Below are 11962 nucleotides of genomic sequence, written 5' to 3'. Positions count from 1 at the left end.
ATGTTTTATCAACACTAGAAGGGACTCAGGTTTTTGGCTTTCTACAGTCAGACAAAGCGCAGTTCTTATATTAACATCAGCTCCATGTTGGATAAGTAGCTCCGCGCACTCCACTCGTCCGTGTTTCAATGCTGAGTTCAATGCCGAGAACATTTCTCCATCGTTGATTCTTGCTCCTTGTTTGATAAACAGGGACACAACTCTACTCAACCCCTTTTGAGCTGCGACCATCAACGCTGTTTGGCTTCTCTTAAACCCAAACGCGTTGACATCTGCGCCACGTTGACATAGATACACAATAAGATTGTAACTGTTTTTAAATTCCATCGCGTAAAATAGTGGGTCGTTTATATCGGAGTGGTCATACACAGTTCTCGCCCCAGAATTCATAAGTGTTTTGATAATTTCACAATCTTCCATTGCAAGTAAATCATTTCTTTCTCTTACCAGAAGAAGAAACTCAGAAATGATATAACAGTCTCTGCCGTGATGGATATCGAAATCACATATTCCACAGTTTAGAATAATCCGTATCGCTCGTAGATCTTTACACAGCACTGCGTTATGTAAAGGCGTTTGGCCATTTACGTTAGATAGTAGAAACATATTCACCGTCGCTTGTAAATCTTTGCTTGATGCTAAATCCTTGTTACCGATAAGTTCATCAGATAGTTTACACTGTTTAAAATATTCCAAAACATTAAAATTGTTATTCTCCATCTCCGGTGAAAGTTCAACTTTTTCTGACTTCAGTGATTTATTCCCGTGGTAGTTAACTCGACCAGTCTCCAGGTTGAGCAATGCTTGTTTATCGATTTTGTCCTTTAAGTATGTCGGCCGTTTGACGCTATCGGCTCTGTCATCGTTTCTGGACTGCTTGACGTCTAACAGTGTTTTGTAGAACACACGCTTTAGACCTGCGTATGACAAAAACATGTTTTAACATTCAATGTCTAAAAGATCAAGAAAATATAACACTAAAATTTTAGATTGTCGAAATATATACTTACGCAAAGTTACAGTTTAAGCCACTAGACCTTCAATCTACTTCTCGCATTAAATATAAGTCCACTGATGCGAGACAGGAGGTCTAAATATAGCACCACTCTCGACCAGTCGAAAACCCTTACAAGACACACCCCACCATCGTAAACAACGTGATGTGTACGAATACCGGTGAAACCTTGACTTAATTACCAGACCTTGCACCGGCTCAGCTGTTCCGCGTCACATTCGCGCCAGTCTGTGACCACCAGCGCGCCACGCTCTCCCCCCTGACCTTGTCGGTGAATCAGATCCAGGTGAACCCATTTCCGACACTTACCGAGTTCTGAAGGACAGCTGTAGACCAAACTGTGAAACATTATCATTTGAACCCTGATAACAATGTATCACGTGATCATATTTTTAAAGACAGCGTTGTCTTTAAGAAAATGTAACGGTCTTGTTGATTTCTTAGTCGTGTCACCATTTTTAGACACTGTGGATAGGAGGGAGGGCTGGGGGGGAGGGAGAGGGGGCAAAATGTCGTATGATTGTGTGCACTAAGCAGCTACGTTACGCATAGTTAAAGCGTGACAAATTACATTTGTATGGAGAAAATTGACTAGTCTGCAACTTTTAAATGAGGTAAAAAAAATTAAGATGTTAAAACAAAGAAATATTGACTAGTGTTCGATACATTTTGTACATTACTTTTACAGTTTACTTACCGAAAAACAACTTGAAAATTTGGATATATAACAATGGATTAAATATTTTTTAGATTTTCCCCCAGCTGACTACAGCATTACAAACAACTGAAAGATACTTCGTGTGTAAACCCGACACACGGTATAATGGCCCTGGATTACACACCATCTGGCGACGAATTAGGCTCGTATCGCTCGTCCCATAACATATCATCAGTGACCTCCCCTGTGTTGTCCTAAATCGATTCCACGGTGTAACTTCAACCCCTTCAGTTCAACCTGTTACAGGCAACTATCGCTGTGTACTCATTTTCTACCTAGTCAGCATTATGCAGGCCTTATCTGTGGGGCATTAACCGCTGGTTTTTGTCAAATTAAACTTCTGATAAGAAATTTATTCATGAATTTCGCTTTATTTTTGTCACTATCAATGACATTGAAACTTGCATCGTAATATAGTTGCCATTATGTAAGTGTTATATAAGCTAGATATAACTGATCTGCATATTGCAATTTAGAAGCCGTCAGTTAGAGGTCTACATCAAGTAGGACACGATGTTACAGAATGTATGTCTACATATGATTATCGTTTTACCTCGTTAATTTCATGATGTAGCTGTTACAATTTCCATGTCAATACATGCATGTCAAAGTATAGTTTTCGATTCATTTGCATTCTGTATGTTATGTTATGTTAATATATAAGCATTCTAGATTTAATGTAATTGTGTTAATGCAACTGTAGCTTATATGTCATGTCACTGTGTACATTTCACTTTATCTCTCTATCTCTCTCTCTCTCACTCCACCCCATGCGAATGGCTATCTCTGTATCTGTCAATGATCGGATCACTGAGTAACTAATAGATATACGGTCACTTCCTGTGTGGATCGCCCGACTAATTCAATGATAATAAGCCTATCTTTTCTTTACTCCGACTCTATAAATAGAATCTATAAATAGAATGACAAAGCGAAGGAAACGAAATTTTAAACTGATTTCCGCCATTAAAAAATAACATGAAACCTACAGTTCACGACACATCGCATAGGAATTTAAAATAAATATTAGGCCTATAGGTTTAATACATACTGCATAGAATCTAGAAATTTAGATCTAGTATTCTGGTTAGTTTAGAATATAGTCTAGAATCTAATCATACGGCTGCATAAAAAGAAAGTTTGAAGGAAATAGAATAGGAATCTGCAGAAGCGGAGGTAAGAAGGTTAAATTTTAAATTAGTAATTTACATGATTTTTATTGTACTTTCACTGTTTGTTAGGCCCAATTATTAAATCTTTAGATCAGAGGTCAAGCTTGATCATGTGTAGTATCCATTGTGGTGCATTGGAATGAAAAGCCCACATACTTAAATATAGAATCTACTATGCCTATACTACAACTATACTGCCCTATACTTTAAATTTGTTACCACAAGAAGAAGGCCTATTTACTATTATTAGTTAGAATTAAATTGAATTGAAATATTTGTTTATCTTTAAAGTTTATAGTGAATGCATGCTAATGAGCATTATTCAAGCTGCTGTTATATTTAGGCATATAGGCCTATATATACTCTATAGTTTAGGCTATATACTATAGTCTATATATTATATACCAATATTGTGCATAAAACTTAAAGCATGTAAGCATACACAATAATAATATTCATTAGACCCATAGTTACAGTAACTAAGACTCGTACTATTTAGTACTACTTTAATACTACCTTTAAACTATTAGGCATAAAGAAATAATGATTAATGATTTCAGTGTTTTCCGCACTCGAGAGGAAAGAGGTTGTAGGGAACTTAGAGACTAAACCTTGCCAACATACTGGATTTCTGGTGATGACAATAGCAGCAGATAGTATTCGGCTCAGTTAATACTAAAAACAATTGATTTTAGTAATTAGTGGTAAGCTCTTTTTAAAATAATATATTATAACATGGTATCGCAAAGATTCAGGTTGTCCGATAAATAGTAATTAGAGTCAAGATTATTTAGGACTATAGTTTAGTGCTTGGTTAGTAATATGCATCAAGTTGGGAAAGACATAGAAATTGAAATACATAGAATTTAATGTGTTCATTCGCAAGCGTTACTATTTAAATTTTTTTAGGCCTGCTTTTTATTGCTGAATAATAAAATCACTATACTTATCCACTATATTATGTTTAAATAAAGTGAGTTTAGATCAGTCGAGTAAATAAATTTAATAACAAGACATAACTAAAATTTACAAATTTACACTGAATATATATATATATATATATATATATATATATATATATATATATATATATATATATATATATATATATATATATATATATATATATATATATATATATATATATATAATTTGATTGCTATTTTATAAAAGTATGTAAATCACAGAACAAACATTACTTTGTATTGTGTCTACAGCTTAACAAAAATGCAACTACTTTGATGGATTGCACTAAATAGGGGTTAGCTTTAATTTAATAATTAGTGAGATATTCTTGCTAATCTATGTGTAAATTGCTTTTCAGGACTATGAGTGTGTGTTTGGCCATCCAGATTTCATAACTACAACTGATGTTCAATTACAATGGATATTAATCAGTCTCACTGTGCCTAATCACTGTGCCTAGTTTCATCCTCAGGTAACTGTGCTATAGGCATAACCCATTTTTAAAGTAACTATTATAGCAAGAGATAGCATTATATGTTATAATAAATATAATGGATTTTAATCCAAAAAATTGTATTAATTATTGTCTTTTCTTAAATTCTAATAAATCAGTGAGTTGTACAACATAGAGGGTATTATATTTGAATGATAATTGAAACACATATTGTTAAAGAGCTCAAAACTATGTACTTATCTAATGTAATTAATATACTGAAACAGTTTTATTGAAGCATATTATTTCATATTTTACCACACAGAGACTGACGTGTAAGCTTAAAGTAAAGACATCAAATCAAAGTATCAGCCATCAAGAGGGTAAATATTGATAGTCTACTTCATTAATCTTCAATATGAATGAACACAATTTTAAATCTATAATCTTTTCTGATAATGTTTGTTTCTTGTTATTCATCATGTTCAGTGCTTTATCTTTTCAAAGTAATTAGTCATAGTAAAGAAATATTAGAGATAGTAATATAAATTTGTAATTTATTTCTCTTGCAAGTTCCACAAAAGAAAGTATCAAAATATTTTGCCTTTATTTCATTTACAGAAAAACATTCAAAATCATATTGTGATACACAAGTCAAGCAAGTCTATGACCAGCATTTTGATACAGGCCAAGAAAAAGCTGGATACTTGATTGGAAGGGTGGCACAAAAAACATGGATTATCACTAGGGAAACAAGCTCGGAATACAGTTCACTGTTAGGACAGCAAGCCAAATACTTCTAAACTTATTTGAATCATTTTTGCTGTTTATTATAATTCATCCAATTGTCTTATTAAATATATAAATTTATATATATACACAATTCCTAATATAGAATTTCTAAAAATGTTTTATTATAATATTTAAAAATGAAACAAACATGTTCCCAGAACAAAGCCACATAATGTCAACATGTTCCCAGAACACAGCCACGTAATGTCAACATGTTCCCAGAACATAGCCACATAATGTCAACATGTTCCCAGAACACAGCCACATAATGTCAACATGTTCCCAGAACACACAAAATGGCAACATGTTCCCAGAACACACAAAATGGCAACATGTTCCCAGAACACACATAATGTCAACATGTTCCCAGAACACAGCCACATAATGTCAACATGTTCCCAGAACACACAAAATGGCAACATGTTCCCAGAACGCAGCCAAATAATGTCAACATGTTCCATGAACTCACAAAATGGCAACATGTTCCCAGAACACACAAAATGTCATTATGTGCCCAGAACACACAACATGGCAACATGTTCCCAGAACACACAAAATGGCAACATGTGCCGAGAACACACAAAATGACAACATGTGCCGAGAACAATGCCCCTTACAGATGACATGTTCCCAGAACACAGCCCGTAGTTGGCCTGCCATAAAAAGTTAACAATACTTCACTTTTTCCTTAACAATTTTACAAGCAGGTAAGAAAGCCATAAATCTTTACTGTGGTGGATATAGCCAATAAAAGTAGGGTAACCTTCACTATATGCAATTTGTAGTTTTCAATGCCTGTCCCATGCATATTATTTAGCCTAGTGTTTTGGGCCTTGCTTCATTTACTCAAAAAATTATATAGGCATGAGAATTTTCATTTTAATCCGCAAAAGCTACATTCTGTAGATCATTATTTTCAAACTATATCATATATTTTTCTCTTCTCTGATAAAAAATATTCCTCATATTGTTTGTGTCAAGTATTTTATTTTTATCTATGCAATACTATATTCCTATTTTATAATAATTACTTAGATCTATATACAAATTCTTTTGAAAACTGTTCTTTATTGATTTGTATCATTTTCTTTATTTCTGAAAAATAAAACTTTGTTTGGGAATCCTTTTTTTGTTTCTGTACAAATAAATTAATAAACATAAATACCTACTAGGCTTAATATCCAGCAACATTAAACAATTAAGTAGGGCCTATTGTTAGTAATGGTAAATTTTATACTAATTAATGTGATTTCTCCTGGCCACCTTGTTCTGAATACCTTCAACTGTGTCAATGTTGCAACCAACTCCAATAATTAAAACTGAAGCCATTTACTATAAAGTAAAACTTGGGTGTAATCCAAATCCACCCAGTTGCCGGGGGCAAGGTACCAAACATGATGTCTAGTAGAGGGTTAAGAAAGTATCATTATTAAATCACTATTAAACCCCTCCTCGCCTACGCCATTGCTTGTATGCATATGGACGTTATCGGAATTTACTCTAATGCTTATAAGTCGAAAATGCGAAAAAGACACGTTTAACATTACTAGTTTGAAGAATAATATTCATGTTAGCCGAAACAGGTGTATTCTAAAGTTGTTTAAATTCATTTTATTGTTCATTACGATTATGTTGTCGTAAAATATAGGCCTATATTCAAGTTACAGTTTTTATGCTATCGACATTAGCTCAACCCCGGCAACTAACGTGTCCCAAAACCAAGAATTGAAACCTTGACCCATTATTCTGATTAATTAGTGGTTAAACATCTTTAGGCATCTGAAAACGTTAGTTTTTAATCTAGTGTACTCAAAAAGGAACAACATAAAGCTTTATGCCGCCTTAAAAACCCAATCCCATGTTACGCAAGGCGTCGATAGAGAAAGAATAAGGCTTTGAGTCAGAACAGGCAAGGGCTTAGATAACTGCCAAAATACCTAATCTGTAGACCTCACAAGTCTAGACGATATATTTGTGCCTCTGTTTTTAGACTTTCAGAAGAAATACATGTGATGTAGTCAGTAGGCACACAAAAGAGAAAAGTAGTTTTAATCTAGAGACTTCAAACAACTTGTAGGCCGTGGTGTCGATGCCAAAGTTTAGCGTCTTCCGCAAAGATAAGCTATCGTTATATCATCTCTATGCCCATATTGTGACAGATATTTACAAATGTGTCTAATATAGGACAGAATACATTGCTACTCAACAGAGATAAGCGCAATCACTTGTCCACGACTTAAGAAAACACTGTACTGCAAAACCCACCTAAATGGAAAATGTCTTAGATCTGTGTTTTAATACAAATGTGTACCTCGTCGCGAGTTAGGACCTGTAGGTAGTCTGTTACTACTCTATATCTAAAAACAATAAAAAGAGAACGTGAATTTTACTTGTTCAATTTCTTAGTTAACTGTATTTGTTGCATCTTGTTCAATTTTGTTAATATTGATTAACCTAAAGGGTTCAAATGTAACAAAGAAAATTGTGACTAAGTTTCCGGGTGCGGGTATGCGGACACTAGTTAAAGTATATATCTATTTATATTTATAGAAATGAAAGTATGTTTATCTGTTTGTCCTATCTTTTTCATCGGATCGCCATAAAACTTTGTGAACAGAGTTTTTTCCAGGAATCTATTCGGGGGTGGGGGGGGGGGGGGGGGAGGGGGGAGGAAGCAGAGCCCCCCACCCTCCGAAGAAAGTCTATCGACCCCCCCCCCCCACCCCCGAACGAAACGGAATTTACATAGAAAAAAATATATACTTTTAACAGTGTCCACACGCCCCACCCCCCGGAAAGATTTCGCCAGGGCGGCGCCCTAGCAGGAAGCAGAGGCGTAGCAACCTATTCCGGCGCCCGGGGCGAACTATCAATGTTGTGCCAACCCTATTCAAACGCTGGCAAAAAGGCGCCCATCCCTACATACACTCCCCTATATAAAATAATTGAGGATATCAGTCATGTATAAATCTGTTTTCTTAAATTTTACTGAAGAAAAAGGATTTTTTAAAAATTGTCTACCCCTTTTGGCGCCCCATTCGATCTGGGGTCTCTGACAGGAAGCAATGCAATTTTTCTCCATAAAAATAAAAGCCAGATGCAATTTGACACTGTTCGTACGAGAGTCATAAAATTTTGGGGAGTTGGTGAAAAGGGTTTCGAGAAAGAAAACAATTCTTAAGTGTGGCACCCTGGGAGGGTTCGATTTTTCTCATTATACGATTATGAGCCCAGAATCCAGAGGGGAATCCAGAGGGGCTATCTCATCAATTGCGGTCATAGGTAATACTAGATTCAGCAGAGGCGTAGCGAGGGGGCTGGGGTACATATGTCCCCGGGCGCCAACCCTAGGGGGCGCCAAAATGGGTGGGAAAAATTTTAAAGCTCATTTTAGCTACAGTTTTGCATTATAAATTTTAAAAAAATACGGGGGGGGGGGGGGGGGACGCCAAATTGAAAGTTTGTCCCCGGCGGGAGGGGGGGGGGGGCACCAAATTGAAAATGTGTCCCCAGGCGCCAGGAATGGTGCTACGCCTCTGAGATTCAATGATAAAACTACACCAGGTTCAACCGCCAGCTCCCCGGCGGTTGAATGGTCCAGAGCGGCCAAGACCCACCTCGGGCGATACTACGGTTTAGATGGGTTACTATAAATGTTCACTAAGTAGAATAATGAGCGCCCGCCGGCGCCCTGGCAGTTGGCGACAGCGAGCGCCCCGGGCTCTACCGAGAGTGCCTCTTTAAAGAGCACCCTACAATAGGGACACGGTGGCACACGACATTTTATAATTAAACCGAATTAGGGGCGCCCCTGCGGAAGTATAACCAGTGGCTCCCTGGAGCACCAGGGGACGCGTCTCTAACACATGGGCGGTCGCCAATGTGTGTTCTACCTCACTATTACAGAGGTTGATTAACGTACACTCAAGGCTTTCATACAGTGAGCCTTGGTGCGTCTAGGCGGCAGTGTGGACAAACCCGCGCCCCAAAAACGAATATGTGGGTTTGTTTGTTTAAGCATTACCAAAGATTTCATTCGTTTGTCAATGTCATTCAAATTTGATAAGCTAATGCTAATACCCCTGTGGTGGTTTCTGCGAAAAAAAAAAATTCGATTTGGTGGCACCCCGGCAGGGTTCTATTTAGCTCCCCGGGTTTTCCCGTGAGTACTATGGTACATTTGTTGGTTTTAATAATTGCGGAACGCTATGAATATGATGGGCTACTATAATCACTAGCTATACCGAGTGAGGCGCCTTCCTACCTAGGCCCACCTACCTACATACCTAACTCCCTGCCTACGTACCTACCTATCTACTAACCTGCCTGCGCTGCTGCCTGCCTACCTACTTTCCTACCTACCGTTATTCCTGCCAAACTGCTTTCCTTCCACCCCGCCTGTCTACCCACCTCACATCCTACTTACACCCACACATATCTTCGTATGTTTATATGTATGTGTTAGTGTGCTCTAGGACTATGTATTTTTACATTTTGTTGTTACATTGAACTATTCAGTATAAAGGAGTTTCCTTTTTTTTTTTTTTTTTGACGTTACAACTGAAGCTAAAATATTTTTTTTTTGTATGTGTGCATAAAATAGTGTAGGTTTATTAACAAAAGTAAATTTTAGTATGTATTTAAGTGTATATAATCATTTTCGTCAAGCCAATGTGCTCATAATCTTAAATTTAAAAACCCATGAAACTCGATAGCAAAATATTTAGAATGAGAATAATTGCTATTTAACCAGAAACACCTATTCTAATTACTGTAATATTTTTTAAAATAAATATACACACAGATAGATTGTTTTCTTATATAATTAATTTAAAAAGTCAACTGTATTTCATAACGAAAATGAACACAAAATACATTCGAATAGAAACTGTCAAGGGAGACTACTCTAATATTTGTAGGAATAATAGTTTTTAATAAGAGTTTTTTATTAATAGAAGAAAAGTTAATCATGTAGGTTCTATAAAAGATTACCTTGCATTTAAAAAAAAGATATTCGATAGGTTTAGAAAGAGAAATAGTCAAAATTATTTATTATATTCATTAGTTGTTTTTTTTATAATAATATAGTACAAAGACCTGTTTTAATTATTTTTTTAAAAATCTTATTTTAATTAATAAATTATAAATGAAGATCGAGGATCTATATTTAAAAAAAAATAGTTTAACTGTCCTTAAACAATTGTATCAATCGCTGAGAAATTAAGAATTAATAATTACGTTTAACGCTTTATTAATTAAACGAGTTGAATTATTTCCGTTTTGATAAACTCTCTCTCTCCTTATAACTACTAACGCTTTATCATTGAGTTTCTCGATAGAAAAATATTGGAGAGCGGTAGTTATCATTGACTCTGTCATTGATAATTTCATTGAGTCTTTCATAGAAAATAGTGTTTGATCGGCTGCTCACTCACTCTCTCTCTCTCTCTCTCTCTCTCTCTCTCTCTCTCTATATATATATATATATATATATATATATATATATATGTATATATATATATATATATATATATATGCCAGGCTGTTTATATTGATGTACAGAATGGCATGCCACATTATATATATATATATATATATATATATATATATATATATATATATATATATATATATATATATATATATATATATACACAATATAGTACACATTACAACTTATATTCCGGCGTGTACATGTCATCGGGTAGAGATCACTGGGTACATGTCATCACGTACATGTCCAATCATAGATGCCATGTCACATTACACATGTCAACTTACTCTTTTTATATCACGGCGTAGATGTCATGTACCATTATACTTCTCAACTTCCACATAGCATCATATGTCCAAGTGTAGATGCCATATCACATAATACATTTTAAAGTACACATTTGGCTGTGTAGATGTACCTGTGTAGCCCACACCTGCATATAACACAAGAGAGGCGAGCAGATCCCGTAAGACCAAGGTGCATGTACTTTAACGCCACACCTGCTACTGCTGGAAAGTTAGTTTTTTTAGCGTGGTTCACCTAGCTATTGGTTAGAACACAAATCGCTCTGTCGTGTTCCGTGACACGCACTTCTGCATGCACTTTACATATCTGAACAGGTTGGTTTTGTTTTCTACAGTAGATACAATGGAGAGTGGCGTGGCGTAGGCAGTGGCGTAGCTAGGGGGGGGGGCGGGGGGGGGGGGCGGCCGCCCCGGGCGCCGACCCTATGGGGGCGCCAAAAGGGGTGGGAAAATTTTTTTAAACCTTATTTTATGCTGCAGTTTTGAATTATAAACTGTCTAAGTTAAGAAATGTAATGGCTACACGCATTTACATACTGATTTAACTATCTTGATTTCTTAATGTAAAACATATACTCTTAAGAAACAGTGACCGGCAAACCGCTTTGAAGCTTTTCCTAGATGGGGGGGGGGCGCTTTTTCGAGACTTAAAACGGAAGAATTTACACTAGATTGTTGAGTCGATAAACGTTACCACTATTAAAAGAAACCAATTGTATTAAAACGTATTGTACGATTGTTGAACTGTAAAATACGTTAGTGACTTTTATCAAGATGGTGCAGGGGGGCGCTTTTAGGCTAAATAAAATAGCAAAATTACACAGGATTCTGAGTAAACAACCTTTAGCTCTCAGAAAGAAACGAATTGTACTGTGCATTGTATAATTGTGTAACATTTTTTAAAAAAAAAAGTTAGTTACGTTAAAAACCGCTCTACAAACTTTGTCCAAGATGGTTGTGATGAGTGTGTGTGGGTGTGGGGGGGGGGGCGCTTTTTTCGCTAAAAAAAATCGCAAGTATTTGTACTGGATTGGTGAGTAGATAACTCTCTTAACACTTAGTAAAGA

General features: G+C 35.9%; 1 long non-coding RNA gene across 1 annotated transcript; it reads left to right on the top strand.

The window, feature by feature from the left end:
- The first annotated feature begins 2669 nt into the window (after positions 1-2669).
- LOC131934988 (uncharacterized) lies at positions 2670-5270 on the top strand. Its single transcript, XR_009385858.1, has 5 exons — positions 2670-2909; positions 3466-3609; positions 4230-4343; positions 4630-4687; positions 4926-5270. It is a non-coding gene; the product is annotated as an uncharacterized LOC131934988 (long non-coding RNA).
- Positions 5271-11962: the final 6692 nt, after the last annotated feature.

The sequence above is a fragment of the Physella acuta genome, unplaced genomic scaffold (assembly GCF_028476545.2).
Source record: "Physella acuta isolate Inbredline_101_S28 unplaced genomic scaffold, ASM2847654v3 ptg000126l, whole genome shotgun sequence".
NCBI classification, from domain to species: Eukaryota; Metazoa; Mollusca; class Gastropoda; family Physidae; genus Physella; species Physella acuta.
This window is presented reverse-complemented; position numbering and strand designations above follow the sequence as displayed.